General features: G+C 42.1%; 1 protein-coding gene across 10 annotated transcripts in view; it reads left to right on the forward strand.

Moving 5' to 3' along the window:
- Positions 1-5,754: 5,754 nt before the first annotated feature.
- Csnk1g3 (casein kinase 1 gamma 3) overlaps positions 5,755-18,726 on the forward strand; it is a 90,411-nt gene continuing 77,439 nt past the window's right edge. For 8 of the 10 annotated variants that reach the window (XM_059246798.1, XM_059246802.1, XM_059246805.1 and 5 more), the window contains exon 1: positions 5,755-5,841. The gene's annotated coding sequence lies outside the window, so the exon portion shown is untranslated. Of the gene's footprint in view, positions 5,842-6,325; positions 6,431-10,469; positions 10,492-18,726 lie in introns of those variants that run through there. The other 2 variants (XM_059246799.1, XM_059246800.1) reach the window with 2 other exon arrangements.

Genomic DNA, 18,726 nt, shown 5'->3' on the forward strand with positions numbered 1-18,726 from the left:
AAAGATACCGAAGCTACACAGAGAAACCCTGTCTCGAAAAACCAAAAAGGAAAAAAAAAAAAAAAGGAAAAAAAAAAGAAAATAAGAAAGCACCTTACAGACAGATCTTACAGAGGTATTTTCTCAATTGAGGCTCCCTCCTCTCTGATGACTCTAGTTTGTGTCAACTTGACATAAAACTAGCCAGTACATTTGGGTTCATAGTACTGGAAGCTGGGAAGTCCAAGACCAGGTGGCTGAATGGCAGAGGGTAGAAGGGCTAAGGGGCACACAAAAGACAGTGTGAGGAGCGGACTTGCTTTATAGCAACCTGCTTTCAAAGTAAGTCATGCAGTTCTGTGAAAGGATTCACTCACCACGTGCAAAAGGCATTAATCTACTCTAAGAAGCTCTGCTCCCGTAACTCAAATGCCTCCCATCGGCTCCACTTCCAATGCTTCTGCAGGGAGGAATTTCCCTGACCATTTGGGGAATGATCCAAACCTTGGTTCAGCTTGAATTAAGAGAAGTCCAAAAACTGGGTTTTTTAAATTAAACTTTTGTTTTGTTTTGTTTTGTTTTAGAGACAGGGTTTCTCTGTGTAGTTTTGGTGCCTGTCCTGGAGCTCACTCTGTAGACCAGGCTGGCCTTGAACTCACAGAGATCCGCCTCGCTCTGCCTCCTGAGTTCTGGGATCAAAGGCGTGCGCCACCACCGCCCGGCTTTATTAAACATTTCTAAAGATCATTGTTATAAGATAATAAAGTCTCATGCAAGTTTTGTGATTGTTGTGTATACGTTTTTTCCCACCTACAGAATGCTTTGAAAATCCTACTGAGGATGGTATAGACCAGCATGTTGACTCTTTCTAGCAACAGTTCACGTAACAGCTGGTGTTTCGTGAACCTTGGGGACACCTAAAGCAGTGTTTACTCACCCTAGATAGGCACTGAGCACAGATCAAAAGTTCCAGCTTGGTGAACCGGTAAGTTTACTGGGCTTAGTTATAGAACATGGCTGAGGGATTACTTCCAGGTGTGTGGGGGACTGCTCCGCAAACAGCTGTGTCACCAGGTCTCACTCTAGCGTAGATAATAATCCACCACCCCCATTTAACTTACTGCACTTTATATATTCAGACACCTCCTGAGAACACGAGAGCATGTGCAGCTTGAGCAGAATTACAGTAGGAAGGAGTGACTGGAATCTTGGATAGATGTCTAATGACCTTTCTAACCCCTTTCTTCTACAAGGGAACATCAGGGCGAGCGTTTTAAACATTTATCCTTTGAGAACTCCATATGTATACTTTGATCATGTTCCTCCTCTGTTACCTACCCTCTTTTATCCCCCTCCCATTCCCTCCGGACCACGTCTTCTCAAAAAGTCCCTTTTATACTTCCATTTTTTCCCCTTGATCCACTGAATTTAATTAGGGCTTTTTGCAATGCGTAAGGGAGGAGCTATTTATTGGAACACGGGAAACTTACCGTTGGCTATATCACTGAAGGGAAGTAAGAAATGACTCCCCTTCCCTCAGGAGTCATTCACCACAGAGAACTCCTCTGCAGGGGATGGGCCTCATGAGCCCCTCCCCCATCCGTGATGGAATGTTTATAGGCTTGATCGTGGGTAGGTCCTGTACAAACAGCCTGGCTGCTCTGAGTTCATGAGTGCAATGGACCACGCTAGGTCCAGAACACAGTGTTTCACAGTGTTCTTCCTCATCCTCCAGCTCTCACATTATTTATGCTCCTTCTGTGATATTTCCTAAGCCTTGGGCATGGTGTAGGGTGTGTGTGTGTGTGTGTGTGTGTGTGTGTGTGTGTGTGTGTGTGTGTCTGTGTGTGTGTGTCTGTGTGTGTGTGTGTGTGATATAGATGTTCCATTTAGGGCCCAGCCATTAACAATCACGTGTTCTCGGCACTTTTTACCAGGTATGAGTGTGCATTAACCTGTACTTACTGAAAAAGAAGCTTCTCTGACCAAGACTGAAAGTTGCATTAATCTATGGGTATAAGCATAAATATTTAGAGGTCAGTTTGACATCATTTCCAGTGAGCAAAATGACAGTGGTAGGTAGGTTCCCTCTTAGAGCCTATGATGTCACCGACCAATGGACTTTTGACCAGGCCTGTAGTATCCAGTACCCAGGATGAATTCCCTCCTGTGGAGAAGGCTTTGAGTCTAGGAAGAAAGTCAGTCCATATTCCCATTACAGTCATACCACTATTGAATCAGTGGGCACATCTTGTCGGGAAGGTCAGTGTTGTAGTGTGCCGGGTCTACCACTGGGTATGACTGGTGGTGAGCACCTCTGGGCTCTAGGAAAGGTAGCCAGAAGGACGGAAGCTTCCATTTTAGTTTGATTTCTCTATGTCCTGCAACCAGAATGTGTGGTATCCTCAGCAATAAGATCTTACCTTACAGTCCTGGTGGACCATCCATTGCAAGGGAAACATGTAGCTAGAGTTTTTCTCTCCAGGTCTCGCCAAGCCCCGGCAGTCCCGTAGCCCACTTATAAAATAAACATACAGACGCTTATATTATTTAAACTGCTTGGTCATTAGCTCAGGCCTACCATTGTCTAGCTCTTACTCTTATACTCAGCCCATTTCTGTTAATCTATATGTCGCCACGTGTTCCGTGGCTTTACCTGCTGCCTTTACATGATGCTCCCTGGACGGCAGGCTGGCGTCTCCCCCAGCTGCCATGTCCCCGCCTCTCTTCTCTATTTGTCCCGCCTATCTTATACTTCCTGCCTGGCTACTGGCCAATCAGTGTTTTATTTATCAATCAATCATAGCAACATATATTCACAACATACAGGACATCCCACAGCCGAAACAGGCTTATATTTTGGGGGTCTCTGGAGCCTCCCTGATCAACACTCACAGTGAGGTATCACACCAACTGGATTAGTCTTGTGGATTGCTTGCACACCATGGCAGCTGCTTTGAAGAACATAGTAAGGTCTGTTTTGCCTTAGAGGATAGCATTCTACAACAATTTCGAAAAAGTTTGCCATGCAAAACTTTCCGTAAAGGGAGTATCTGCTGTATGTGGCTGGCATTCTTTAGATGAGGTGATTAAAATGTGTCCTTCTTCTTCCAACCCCTGAGTATTACAGTGTCTCATTTTGTTTCATTTTTCTTTTTGTTTGACTATTTGATTTTTCTTAATTACATCTCGGCCACAGGTATTTGACGGTAAGGATAATATTGAAAAAGAAACAGATGAGTTTTGTTTGGTAATGCCTCAGGCTTTATCCTGGGTCAACCACCAAATCACCACGGTAGCTTTCCGGTTACAGGTAAAATATGTGGAAGAAAAGAACGAATGTGTCATCTGGCTTTGCTTTGAAAGGTTTTAATAAGCATCTTAATCTCATAATTTCCGGCTTATAACTAACCAAGATCCCTCTTCCTCCTGCTTGGAACCTCATTTCCTCAGAGGAGGGAAAATGGCCACCTCTGCTTTCCATAGTATACCAATCTCTCTTTCCCACACAGCAAAGAACTGGTAGGAAACGGGAGTGCTTCACAAAAGAGAAATCTGACAAGCGAAAGTTTTCAGTGTGGTATAAGAGGCTGCGACTACCTGAGCACATGAACAAAAAATACCAGCAGAGTGTATGTGCCTGAGGAATGGCTGCGTCAGGATGAGCGAGCGACACAAGCAAACTGCATTGGCTTGCAAAACAGCAGGCTGGACAGCACACACTGTCTGCTGGGTCGAGACATTATGCTCTGAAGAGCTGGGCTGAGATGTCTTTGGTTTGGCTTTTCCTTTGCCGATACAAACTATTTTCATTGTTGACTTTGTTTTTTGTTTTTCTTCCAAGTTATTGGAAGAGGCTGAAAATTTAATTCCTACCTAGATTTCTTGCTGCTTTGAGTTCATGAGTTTCCAGTCAAATGTCGATGAAAAATATTTACTTAAGTGTTAGAAATGTAAACATTCTCACCCACATCTAATTAAAATATATTGAATCTGCATATTTATATTTGTGGTCTAAGAGGGTTGGCATTATTTATCAAAACTTGGCCTGGCCTGGTGACTCAGGCCTGTGATTCCAACCATCTAGGATGCTGAGGCAGGAGGATTACAAATTCAAAGTCTGCCTTGGCTACTGAGTGAGTTCAATGCAAGTAAGCCTGGGCAATTTAGAAAGAGTGTCTCAAAAAATAAGAGGGCTTTAGATGTCTCAGTGATAAGAGCATTTGCTTAACCTCAGATATGCTGATTTATCTGAGGTAGATAGCATATAATGCATGGTTGGCAGTGAAGGGCAATGTATTTTATAGACATTTCTCTTCCGTTTATTGAGATGAGTTTAGCTCCATTTCTTTTCTAGTACTGGGTCCTTGGAAGATCAGTTTTTTAGACCAGAGACTTTGGGATATGTTGTTGGAGGAGATGCATTATTACCTATGTCTGGACATGTATAAATCTTACCTGTTCCCCCAACACACCGGCCCCCTGTACTATGGACTGAACTGAAGAACTCCTGAATGCTAGTTTAATTCTGTTACTAAGTCTCAAGTCAGCCCCAGCTGCCTTAGCTCCAACGTGCAGCCAGCCACCCGCCTGTCTCAGCCTCCCCAATAGCTGGGATCACAGGGCTGTGGGGCTGCGCCTGGCTGTACTGTACTGTATTACACAGTGATGGTGTGTTACTCATGAAGCAGTGCTTAACGAAGAATTATAACCCTCTGCCCTTTCAAAGTGGCCAGAGTGGCCTGGGAGGTGGATTCCGAAACCTCTGATTCCAGTTTTGAGCTTTACAACTTAATGATCTGAGTCACGTTTAGTGTCCGCACTCCTAGGGGCTACATTTGAAAAAAAAAAAAAATGGCCATCCTATCTATGACACAGTTTTAGCTCAGGGGATGGTGACCTGAGCTCACAAATGTGAACCACAAACCATATTTCTAAGCATCCCGAATCCGTGGTACAGCAGCACTTGGGGTCAGAAAGAGGTGGATGGAGTACATATCAACCGGGTCCTGATTTGCTGGCATCAGGAGGGTCGTGCAGATCCTGTTCAAGAAGGCCTTGACACCCTGGCTGAGCATCGGTGCCCTGAACGCTCTGTGCCTTGATTCTCAGCAGCATTTCCGTAACTCTTCCCGTTCTCCGAAGACCTGGCTTAGCCTGCCTCCCACGGCTTCAGCTGGAAGCCACCGGGGACCTACAACCGCTCCCCTCTCGCGCGCCGCTCGCGCGAAGGCGGGGCGGGGGCGGGGCTTGGACTTTCTAGGTCCTGCCAGCCAATGAGTGCGTGGCCTCCTTTCCGGCCGGCGAGCCAACCAATCGGCGCCGGCCGGTGTCATCTTCGGCTCCACTCGGCTCTTTTCGCTGATGCGGGCAGCTTGAGGGGCCTCCGCCGCTGGAGAGACGATCGAGAGACGCTTTCCTTTTTTTTTTTTTTTTTTCCTCTCTTTTCTTTTTTTTTCTTTTTTTTTTTTTTTTGGCCTCCTCTCATGTGTTCACTTCCGGGTCCGGTGCCGCTCCGGATGCTCGAGGCCGAAGGATGTTTGACCTCCGGATAAGCGAGGCGCCGCCGTGCATTCATTCCCGGTTGCATCGGTGGCCACAGCCGCGGTCCGGACGGCGACTCGGCGCTCAGCGGCGGCAGTAGGAGGCGCCGGGCGGCGGCGGCGGCGGCGGCGCGCAGAGCCAGTAGACGCGGGCCGGGCCTTGCCCCCTCCCTCGCTCGCTCGCTCGCGCCTTCCTTGCCCGGCCTGGTTCATCATCATCTGGGGCCGCCGGCGGCGGCGGGGATGTGCCGGCGCTGACGGGCGGGCGGGCGGACGCGCGCGCCGGGCCGAGCCCGCTGCCCGCGGCGGCGCCTCTGAGGTAAATTCCGGTCGGCGGAGGCCCGCGGGCTGGCAGGCGAGCCAGCCAGCCAGCCAGCCAGCCAGCTAGCCAGGGGCGCGGGCGGCGGGCGAGGCCGGGGCTGCGGGCCGGGCTGGGGAGGGGCCCGGCGGCCGCGCGGCTTGCCCGAGCTCCGGGGCGGCAGGGAGGAGGCGGCGCGGAGCAACTTCCCTCGGCCGAGGAGACGGCGGCGGCGGCGGCGATGGAGCGGTGTGCCCGAGCGAGCCTTCCGCCGACTCCGAACTTGGCCGAGCCGTTCGCGGCGGGGGTGGGGGGAAGGCGGCGACGTGCCTGCCGTGGGCTCCGGGGTCGGGCTGGTGTGTGTACCGGCTCGCGGCGGGGAGGAGGCACCGCATCTGTTGGGTGCGGGGCGGTGATGGAGATCCTGGGTGCTGCTGGGGTCGGGGGAGGTCGGGCTGTGTGCCATCCACGACCACGCCTGATCGCCCACCCCGTGTTTCAGGACGAAAAGTTAAAGGGGTGAGGGAGAAGTCCTGAGTGGCAGCGAGCGACTGTTGCTCCGGGCTGGGAAGGAGTTTGAGCTGTGTTGGGATGGAGTATCCGGGCTTAGGTCAGTGCCCCCTCTGAGCCCGTTCTGTTCAACGTGTGCTTAATATTAGACGATGAGGTACCTTTGAAAAATAAACGGACGAAGACAAACTGTTTTTTTTATTCTTGCAATTAGACTTGGTGTTGGACCACAGGTAGAGAGATCAGACTGTGAGAGTGGAATACAATCCACACATTTAAATGTATGCTTCTTTGAAGAAGCTTTCCCTGTAGACACAACGTGGAAGAAAAATAGTCATAAAGTTGTATAAGAATAATGAAAATTAGACGTGGTTTAAGAAAATATATGCTCTGACAAAAATCAAATGCTTTGCTTCATTTTAATTGCTTATTTTTGAGATGTGCTTACGGTGTTTTATAATGGTTACCTAACTTGGCTTTCACTGTGATTCTGTCCCAAGATAAGCTATCCATATTATGTATATTAGGTTTTTAGCTGCACAAAAATTAATGTTGTATTTATAGGCCCTGGAAGAAAGGTGTTATTAAGTACATTATGTGTCTTTCACCTACATTCTTAGTAGAATGTATAGGTAGTTTTGATTTAAGTGAGCTTTCATTTCTGAATATGTATGCATCATGTAGAAGGACTTCATACAGGACTTGGGGACAGAAAAGTTTGTTTTACTTGTTTAGATATTCATTTTGGAACTTTGAGACAGGGTCTGACTGCATAGCTTGGGTTGGACTTGAATTCTTTATCCTCCTGCTAAGGCCTCTTGAGTGTTAGGATAACCAGCAAGTGTTCCACTTGCTTTTAATGTTGATATGGATGAGACTTTTTTGAGATTGTGGGAGATCTTGAGGAATGATTATTGATGATTTATGTACTCCATGATCCCCCCCTTTTGTCAGCTTAAAAATTAATGAATTATGTAATTATTGACATTTTCATTATTAGATTTGCAAATGTTAATGTATAACATAGATCTTCCAAACATGAAAGTCATTTGTTACTCTTTTCAAAATAAAGTACTGGGATTACAATCAAATGTTAATTTAATGAACTCATACCTTGACCACTTGATGTTATTAGAAAACCAGGTAGACTTATGAAGATGAATGAGACTGTAGCTCCCTTCAAGGGAGAAGCAGGCATGGTCACAAATAATTGCAACACAAGCTTCCTGTAGGTTTTATTAGAGTGGGTAGAAGCATGGGGTGCGTGTGAAAGACACTAATTTGAAGGGAGTTATGAATGAGCGTGGAGCTGTGACACTGTGTTTGGGCCTTAAATATTCTCATAGGCACAGGGGACTGGGGACAGAACTTTTCTAAGTGAAGGGGGCGGGCTGAGCACTGTCGTGGCTGGTGGTAGAGCACCTGTTGAGCTGGATGCTAAGCTGCTGTGGAAGAGGAAGAGGCTGTGAAAGTAGGTGGAGAGCAGGCCATGGTTCCGAATGCCTCCTGTTTAACAATGAGTCAGTTTGAGGTGTGAAGGTTCAAATGTAGCTCTTCCGTGGTGACAGGAGGTAGACAAATAAGAATGCTATGTTTAAGGAGACAAATTATAACCCAAGAGTGAGCTGGCTATCACCTATGCTACCGAAGGGGAAACAGATGAATACAATGGACATCAGTTTATACACGGCTTTATAATTTTTCTTTACTTACATTTGATTATGGGTGTGTCTGGTAATCAGGTAATTGGTTTTACGTGGAATAAATCAGGGCTATAAAAATGACTCAGGAAGAAATGGGAAACTCTCCAATTATTCCTGTGTTCCCTCTGATCCATCCTGTCATCTTCTCCCTGCTGGGAACAGAACAGATCATTTCCATGATATAGTTTTTGGTTCAGTTCTTTTCTTCTTCCCAGAATAGAACAAGTATTGGTTTAATTATAAAGGACATCCCCAAACAATATATACAGTTAAATAAAGGGAGTGCTGACATATTAAATAACACAACAAAATGCAGGCCATTGCCTAATCTGTTACTGTGAATGCATTTGAAGGTGAGATTTGCTATGGATAAAGTATCATGAGAAAAACATCTACACATGAAGAAAATTAACTGTAAAGTAAGATGGTAAAATGAAAATAACCACAGTTCCAGGTAAACATATATGAGGTTTTTAGACATCTTAAGTATCAGTAGACTCTAAAATAATTTAACCCTCAAATCACTATCCAAGTAATGCTTAGAAAAATAGCACCCTCATACCATCAGTTTCTGAGTGCTTGTAAAAAAGTGAACCATGTTACAGTGAAGTTTTTTTTCCTCTTTCTAATTTCTCTCAGTACTAACAAGACCTAGATTGTGACCGAATTTATATTATAAACCTCCTCCTAAAAAGCAAAACTAGCCACAGTTTACTTTTAAGTTTACTTCGTGTAAGACCACTTTGAACTCTTCTGGGGGATTAAATGATGGGATTCCCATTTTGAGAGCAAAGAAGTCTAAGTGATTTTAAGTCAGCTGTTGAAAATACATTTTGGGAATGGCAGTGTACATTTGAGTCCTTTTTTCCCCTTAACTTCACAGTCAACCAATATTATTTTTTCTTCAACTTTCATATTCTTTTTGTCTTTATTCAAGCAGTTGGCATCAGTAATATTATTTGATACTGTTAGTATGTTCCATCCAGTGTTGGCTCTTTAAGAAGAAAGTTGGCACTTTCTTTGGAAGTGGGATCTTGGGGATAGAAGTCTTTTTCCAGTTGCAAGGAATCTATAGGCTCAGAGAACAGAGTTTCAGTGACAAGCATTCCCTTTGTGTTGACCCACAAGACAGAATCATACTTGGGGCCTTATTTTTGGAATCAAGTATGCATTTGTTAATGAGGAATGACTCTGGAGGACCTGGGAGCGTCTTAGAAAATATGTAATAAGGTGGGGATATAGCTCAGTGGTAGACTGCTTCCCTCAAATATTGAAGGAGAGAGGTGTATGCGGGGATTATTTTTAGATACTCACTGTTAGGCATGTTTTTCTAGCGCACTTCTCAAAGTTGGAGTTTAGAAACTGTGTTTTTCCTTCTATTATGGGACCTGGGGTTAGCACCTAATGATTATGTTCCTAGACTATAAGTGGTTATTTCTTCTCATCCATTCCAGTCTCTCACCTTAGCATTCCTAACAATGAGTATTAGTGTTTTCTGGGTAGAAAGAAATACATTTTGGCCATTGTCTTTATTAATGATGTATAACCTAGTTACAATTAAGTTTAATAAATTTGTCGCTGAATCATATCAACTTTTATTTTTATAGCTTTCATTGGTTTAAGACGAAAACATCACATTAGTTATACCAGTTGTTTTTTTCCTTTAACTGCTTAATGCCTTTTTCTCTTGTATAGTAATGTTAGACTTGAAGTTGTGTTCAAGTTTTTATTTGCATTTAGCCAATTCTGGATTGCCTAGAAATACTTTCTTTAGCATATAGCTACATTTGGGGTGTGTGTATGTGTGTGCCGGTGTGTGTGTTGGGGAAAGAGGAGAGGAGAGGAGATTGAGGCTTGGGGTTGACCCTGCCCTTATGCTCTTCATCGAGACTCAGCAAATGGTTGTGGAAGTGCCGAGGTCTGATGCCATATAGATCTTCATTTCAGAATTTGCTGATATGTATCAATTGTTAGAGGGCTGATTGGTGTGTAAACTAACCAAAGACTCTTGGGAAGACTCATTGTAGGAGACTGCCTCTTAAGTGACCTCTGCTTAAACCCACTCAGGAGTTTAAATGATACTCCTGCCTTCTGGTAGAAGTAACGAACCAAGCCCATGCTGCGTGGGGTGGCAGTAAGCTACTCTAGTTTCCTCTTGAACTTTCATTCCTCCCACTGTCCCTCCCGAGAATCATTTGTGTTTATGCTCCACAAACCATCGGTGGCACTTACATTTGATTTTGTAATCACATAGTGCAGTAAAACCTTGTTCAGCGAATTTGGAGGTTAGAAACGTGTTTGTATGAGAACCGTTTGGCTGGGTTGGAAACAACAGTGTAGCAAAATCAGTTACAGTTGAAATATGGGGGTGGGGGGGATGAAATGATTTTAATCCAGGACAATCTAGAAGGACCCATAGGAAGGCCGCGTTAAGTGTTGTGAGATCCAAGAGTGCCCTGTAAATGGACCTTGTCTTGTTTTAGCTGTAGTAAATTATTTAGTGTCTATGGGGTTGTTGTTGTTGTGGTTCTGCAGATTTGAAATTTTTTTCTCTGTAAAGCTAATTTACAGCTGTTGATAAACTAAAGAGGAATCTACTAAAATCTAATCTCCTAACTTACACTAGCTTTGAGACTTACTTAGTAATATCTCTTTTAACGACTGTTTTTTGTTTTGTTTTATTTTTTGAGATGATTTCAATCTGTAGTGCAAGGTTGCCCAGAATTCACTATGTAGCTCAGGTTGATCTTGAACTTTAAATCTTCCTGTCACCTTCCCAAGAGCTAGGATTATAGGTTTGAGCCACTTTGCCTGGCTGCATCTTCTTTTTAAAACAAGAAGGAAATTTGGGTATTCCTGATCCAACCAGAAGGTCATTTCTCAGAATAAGTTGTTTAAACATCTAGTCACGTGACTAATGTTGGTCTCATATAGTTTGTACTGCACTTGACCAGATTTCGTATGCTTCTTTTTTTTTTTTTTTTTCAGCTTTTATACAGCATCAGCGCTGGAATAGAGCCTTATCATTTCAGTAGCTCTTCAGGTGAAGTAGGGACTGCTAGGTGAAGTGGTAGGTGAGGTTGTTCTTAGAAAGTAAAAATACCACTCCCTTGATGTGTATCGGGAACACTTGAATATGATGCAAAGCATGCTGGTCTGATGGCTGATGATTGCTATGCTGACCTGCCTAACTTAGCTCAAATTGGAAAGGAGAATTTGCAGTTGAAAAAATAACAAGGTTCGGGTTGAGAAAGAGGCAGGGAGATGCTATTTATGTGGCTTCCATTGCTTCAGAAGGTGAAATGCAATGCACTGAAGTGCAGCATTGAATTGGGATGGCTCAAGGCTGAGTCTTGAGTAGTTGTTTGTCTTTCTGTGACTGTGCTGGCTCTTGCCTGTGCTCTTGATATATCTTGATATATCTTGATATATCAGATCACATTGGAGATGTGTATTGGCAGAGGAGGGAGTGGAGCTTGCTTACCTGCCCTCCTTCATCTTGTCCCTTCCTCCCAAATCAAAGATATCTTAGCATTGGCCTACCAGCATAGTTTTTCCTTCATATTTTATTGATCAGAATTAATGGTGTACCTGTTTTATCCAGTTGGGACAAGGGAAATAGAGTTATGTTTGGTGTCTACTAGTCAGGATATACCCCTTGCCCTGCAGTTACATAGTGGAGAGAGGATATTTTGAAAATAGTGTGAGGAGGAAGAATGGGAGAAATGGATATTAGAGATGTAATCAATAGTGACCATTATATCTGCTTGTTTTGAGACGGAAATAAATAATGCATGTAAATGCACTTTGAACTCCATGGTGTTTGTTATATAGATGCAGTGGATGGAGGGTTAGAAAGCTTCCATGGTGCTGTCTTAAATGTACTCTGGCTGAATATTTTTCAGCACTAAAAATACTACTAGTTTTTAAATTTACTAACTTGACTCACTAAAATAGGTTATCCAAGTAGTAAGATTCTATGTTTTACATGGCACTTTTGAAGCTATTCTAATTTCAAATCAAAACATTTCATGAACACATTTATTTAATTATTTACCAAATTGCTGCCCTCTGGTCCTTGTTCAAAATCCTGCCTACACCTTTGATCTCAGTAGACTGCTTTGTTTCTTATACCAAGTGGAGAGGAAGCTCTCTGTGGAAAAAAAAAAGTCAGACAAGCTTAAAATTATGGAGTCTCAATGACAGGAAGAAAGGGTGGTGTCTTACCAAATTTGAGAACAAGAGACAGTGGTGGTGGGGTGGGGAGGCGTGGGAAGTGTATTGGGAACACTTGAATATGATGCAAAGCATGCTGGTCTGATGGTAAGGTTTAAAAGCTGAGTGAGTCATGGGAAGGTTGAGTGAAATATTGATGTCATGCACTTGATTAGTAGAACTCTCATCTCCAAATTACTAGTATCATACACTTCTGACCACCTGGTGGGAGGCCATAAAAGTAGTCTTGTCTCTATGGCAGATTTGGACTGTGACTGCAGATCAGCCAGCCAGGCATTTCTAGGACGGGTACTTGGATCTTAGTCTTTGGAAGCATTCAACCTGAGGGTTTTTTCTCTAAGTAACAGATTCTTTTCATTCCCTTCAAATAAGCAGCAGTGACAAACACTGACGTGCACATCTGTGTGTCGTACACTCACTGGATAATCTCAAGCTTGACCTGCTCCAGTGAAAATGCAAGCAGAATGGGGATAGAAGCGCTTACATATTTTCATTCTGAAGAAAGCCATAGTAGACAGTTCCTACCTTCATTGTATGTGAAGGAAAGGCACAGACGTGTACATGTGTTCATATATTTACTATTTATTTCCCAGAAGAATGTTAATGGAAGTTATTTATAAGTGATATTGTTTAGAATTATTTTTATTTTTCTCTTTTTAGTATTTTTCTGTACTTGAATTTCCAGTATGTCTGTGCATTCCTTCATCCGAAAAATGTCTTTTTTTGTTTGTTTGTTTGTTTTTTGAGTAAAGAGAATAGATTTCTAGTGAGGAATGTTTTCTGCCAGCTTAGGTATTTTTACACATAATTTTACTGCCATTATGTAATACCATGAAATAAATGTTCCTTAAATGTATCGGTACATACTTTGTGATTATCTTAAAGTTTTGAGTTGTGTGTGAGAGTGTGTATGTGAGCGTATGTGTATGTGAGTGTATGTGTATGTATATATTCACATGTGTATGTGTGTGTGAGTGCACTTGCCTGGAAGTGTGCTTGTACATGCTAGAGTTCAACTTCAGGTACCTTCCTCTCTCTTCACCGTATTTTTTGAGGTAGTGTCTCTCACTGGACCTGGAGCTTGCTATTTCAGCTACACTGGTTGTCTGGGAGCCCTGGGATCTGCCTATCTGTGTCATGTCCTCTCCACCAGCACCCTGTGCCAGGATTACAGGCATGTGCTACTGCCATGCCCAGCAGTTTCACATGAGGGCTGGGTATCTGAGCGCAGGTCCTCATGCTCATGCAGCGAGGACTTTACTCACTGAGCCATCTCAATAAACCTCTGAAGTTTCAAGTTAAAATTGGCCATGTGATGTGAGAACTTTTGGTATGAATGTACTTTGGAGAAGTAATAGCTTTCTCAGTATTTTGAAATGATTGCGTTGTATATTTTTTTAGATTTGTTTTTACAAGCGTACTAGACAGTGTATTAGAATGTGATATATTTAGAGTTAAGATTATGTTCAGAATTTCCTTTGTGAAAAGGGAAGTGAAAATGCTTTTTTCCCTTACACCCAGTCTGTGTCATGTTTATTTTCTATTTCTTTGAAATACTTACTCTAGCAATGAATACTGCACATTCATAAGGTAGGCAACTATGTTTGGTAAAGTAATGGAGAAGAGAGAACATTCATTCTGTTCCACTGGTCTTATGTATGGCTTATGCTGTGCAAACATCTGCCCATGAGTCCTTATAATGAAATTGTAATCAGAGATTGCCTGGCACCAATTTGCAGGTGTAACTACTAGGCATTAGTTGTTGGATAGGTGGCATTTGTTGGTACAAAGGTTTATAAAGCATTATTTTGTATTCATTCCTGGGATCTGAAAGTAATATTACCCGAAATACTTACTAAATCTAATTCTTCAAGACATGGAATCTTGTGATACCAATTTTCATTGAAGCAAATGGTAGATTGTTTTCTGATTTCTTTTTTAGCATGCGAATGTCAAGGTATTGAGGCTAAAATATCTTTATATAATTGAGATTCTGTAAATGCTTGTTGTTTATAAGATATTAAAATGTTGCCAGTTTAAAAAGCTATTCTTTTGTATATTTTCTGATCCGTTGAAAGTTAGTTGATTAAATGAAATATGTATTGTATGCTTTGCTAATTATCTTAATACTGTACTTATAAAAGTTTTTTTGAAGACTGCAAAAATAATTTGTGAGTATTTAGGATGAGAAAAATTAAATAAGTGATTGGGGAGTGGTGATGCACACCTTTAATCCCAGTACTTGGGAGGCAGAGGCAGGTGGATCTCTGAGTTTGAGGCCAGCCTGGTCTACAGAGTGAGTTCCAGGACAGCCAGGGATGTCTCAGAAAACGCTGTCTCAAAAAAACAAAAACAAAACAAAACACAAAACAAAAAAAGTCAAATAAGTGAAAATGAATCTTATTCCATATAATCCCCTGCTTCCCCATGGTAAGAGCAGAAAAGTCTATTTACAAGATTACATTTGTAGACCTGACAGTGAGAGTGCTAACACTTTGTTAGGGGATGAGCAGAGAGAAAGGGCCCTGGAGAACATTTTCTACCAGTGGCTCTCAGCCCAGATCCCTGCTAACATTTTCATAGGATGTTACCCGACTAGTTTATATTTGAATGCGGTGGTTGGGCCAGAGTGTTGGCATGCTTTGGATTTCTATAGGCTATTCCAGTTGGCTGCAAGGTTGAAAAGAACCGATTTCCTCCTTTCTTTATACACCTTTTACCATTAAAAACCAGTGACTTCATGCTGTCATTTAAGTGGGGATGAGGTGTGAAGATGCTAAAAGAAATGCATGGGAAGGGCATGGTGGGTCATGGACCTACAGTCCCAGTGTCCAGTGCTCAAAATACACACACACACACACACACACACACACACACACACACACACACACACAGAGCTATTACCCAGAGGATCAAGTTAAAAAAGTGACGACTTAGAGCATCGGACCCAGCTTCCTTGGTGAGGCATATTTATATCACAATAATAATTTTTGGTAAGCATAGCATCAAAGCTAGAACATTTAAGATAGCCTGTAAAGCCTTTTGAAGGGAAATTTATCAAGATGAAATTACAGCAGCAACTAGGGAGTACCCTTGGAAATATTAAGAATTAAGTAATATAAATACATCTCTAAAATGATCTTTAAAGAATGCTTGCTAATTAAGAGTTACTCATTTTATGTTATATTAATCATATTTACAAAATCATTGGGTTTTTTTGTAGCTTTTTTTTGTTTCTTTTTTTTTTTTTTTTTAAGTTTTTGAGACAGAATCTTAGTGTATAACCCAGACTGCAAAACTTTGAATTTCTTTTCTTAGCTGCTAAGTGCCAAAGTGACAGGAGTCTCCTTGGGGACAGAAGAGACTTCAGTGGTCATGTAGTAGACTGTACTTCCTCGTTCTCTTGTGTATCATGGCTAACAAGTACCTCTGAGTTTTCCTCAGTAGAAATAGTTTTATTTCAGTAGTAGTATATTTATATTATATTGTCTATATTAAGTATAGTTAGGAAATGTATACACATTAATACACTGTGATAATAATAGGTGTATATAGGATCCTTTTGTCATTGATGACTACTTGAAGTCCTTTTTTGTGTCTCATTTGATGCTAACTTTTGGCTCAGGAGTAGCCTTACTCGTTACAGCACTTCTGGACTGACAGAATGGGAGCAAGCCTCTTCTTCTTTTCTTTTTTCTTTTTTTGGTTTTTCAGGACAGCAGGGCTTCTCTGGGTAGCCCTGGCTGTCCTGGAACTCACTTTGTAGACCAGGCTGGCCTTGAACTCAGAAATCCACTTGCCTCTGCCTCCTGAGTACTGGGATTAAAGGTGTGTGCCACCACCTCCCAGCAAGGGAGCAAGCCATTTTATGCATTCATTTCAGTTCCAAGACACACACACATACACAATGCATGGTGGCAAGTTTTTGCTATTATTGTATAAATTATAAGGATTAGATTTCTAAAAACTATCCTGATATTTAAGAATTTGTGGTAGAAAGCTTTTAACATTGCATACATAGGATTTGGAGAGCATGTTATTTATGAGTTATGAATGATTTTTGGAGATTATTTTTAGTTTAGCAAAATAATACAGTACCATGGTAAAGTCAACACGCAATAGAGTAATGAGCACTTTGATAGGACTACAGTTTGTTATTAATAATTTTACTATACAAAATGTTCTAAAATACTAATTTATTTTTTGGCATGGATTGACTTGTTTTAAAAATTCAAAATCTGTTCTGAGATGTTATCATTAGTATTCTTAAAAATTTTTAAATTGTGTATATAGTGTTTGTGTGTGTGTGTGTGTGTGTGTGTGTATGATTGTGTGGTGTGTGTGCATGTGCTATGATGTGTGTGGAAGACGGGGACAACTTTGTTAGTTCTTTCCTTCTAGCTTTTGTGAGTCTGGAGATCCAGTTCAGTTTGCCATTCCGTCATGACAGGATCCATTGTATGATGAGCGGTCTGGCTAGCCCTTTAGGTGTTTTTTTTTTTTTTTTTTTTTTTTTCAGTATTCAGGAACCAACCCAGGGTCTTGTGCATGGTAGGCAAGCAATCTGTCAGCTGAAGTATATCCCTCGTCCTAAAATGTTACCCTTACTTCCTTATTTTATGTATTTGTAGGTTTCATTATAGACTTGGCAAATGTGTGATTTTTTTTTTTCTTTGTAAATGTGTTATCCAGTCCTTACTGGGGTGTGTGCAGACTCACCTGTCAAAAATCCTGAGACTTTCTGAAAACTAAAAAAGGTGACTGCAAGAACTTTGAAAGGAGCTGTGTGGACTTGGATGGATTTGCATCTGCTTCTTAACAGAAACTACTTACTAGGAGTGTTTGTATATTACTTCCCTGGATAGTTTCAGTAGATGCTAGTTAATATTTTTTGGTTTCTTTCTTGTAAGTTTATGTTCATCAACAGGACTTTACTTTAATCTGTATCAGTTTCTTTAACAGTTATTGGGAGTCCCTCCCCTGATTGCACATCCACTTTTTCCTGCTTTCTTTAGTGCTCTCCTTACCGAGTAGCTAACCCTGGATCTTGGGCCTGACTGAGGTCCCAGAAGCATAGTGTAGTTAGGATGCTCAGTATGGAACCGGTTAAGTCTGGGCTTAGCTGAGTATTCAGGTGCTCTCTCTTTAGTCTCAGGAATATATCACGGGTATTGCACACGATAGTTTCATGTCAGAGCACCTGCAAAGCAGTCCTCTTTTTTATACATTTGACTCTGCCCCAGCCCCCTTAATGACAGAGTCAAGGGTGTGGTTGTAATGTCTGTTTTAGTTTCCTCGAACTTCCTTAATTTGTTTTTAAGTCACTGCTGTAAATATCTTTATACCTATATCAGCTCCCCTTTGCTTTCTAATCCTTGTCTTCTTGGTTAGCTTAATTTTTTTCCCTTCTCTCTTGTAATCTTCTCATTCCTCCCTCAAAATAATGCTCCTCAAGAAACTTAAAATTATGGCATTCTGTATCAGAATTTTTTTGGTTTTTTGTTCGCTATAAAGAAACAAATCTGGCCGGGCGGTGGTGGCGCACGCCTTTAATCCCAGCACTCGGGAGGCAGAGCCAGGCGGATCTCTGTGGGTTCGAGGCCGGCCTGGGCTACCAAGTGAGTTCCAGGAAAGGCGCAAAGCTACACGGAGAAACCCTGTCTCGAAAAACCAAAAAAAAAAAAAAAAAAAAAAAAAAAAAAAAAAGAAAAAGAAACAAATCTGCATTTAAAAGTCTTGTAGGCACTTGCTGTCGGGGAATGGCACTGATTGTGAGGTATGGTGTTCTGTGTATATGTTCTTCTTGCTCTCTTTTCATCCTGAAGGGTATGGGTCAGTGAGCACTGTTGTCACGTTCTTTGTTACCTGTGTTTTTGAGTGTACCAAGACACCAGGCGCTTGAAGGTGTACATCCTGGAGTGAGCATGTTGAGCCTTGTAGATAGCCGACTTCTCTACTTAAATACAAGACCTAGAACTTAGGGTGTGGTTCTGTACACTTGGCATATGTTCAGAAAGCACTGGACCTTCGTTGTAGTATGTGGTACACATTATATTACTGCCTGTTTAAGCACCCTGTCAAAAACTGGACATGTCTTATTTGATTTCTTCGTTTCCGTGTTTGACCTATAATAGGCCTCTAATGGCTGTGCATTTGTTGGATAAATGGATTGTTTCATCTTTCTATTGGGAAGATGAGCATTTTAAAAATTACATGTGTATGTATGAGCACGCACTTATGCACTCATAGGTGGGTAGGTCCTATCATTCTCTGTATTATTTCTTTAAGACAAGGTTTCTCTGAACCTGAAACTGTCCCGTCTGTACCTCCCACAACACTGACTGGGGTTACAGGCACGGGAAGTCACCAGCTTTTTATGTGGGTCTGGGGTTCAGACTCAGGTCCTCATGCTTGTGCAACAGGCAGTCTTACTTCCTGAGCCATTTTTCTAGCCCTC

This window comes from Peromyscus eremicus, chromosome 19 (genome assembly GCF_949786415.1).
Source record: "Peromyscus eremicus chromosome 19, PerEre_H2_v1, whole genome shotgun sequence".
Taxonomy (NCBI): Eukaryota; Metazoa; Chordata; class Mammalia; order Rodentia; family Cricetidae; genus Peromyscus; species Peromyscus eremicus.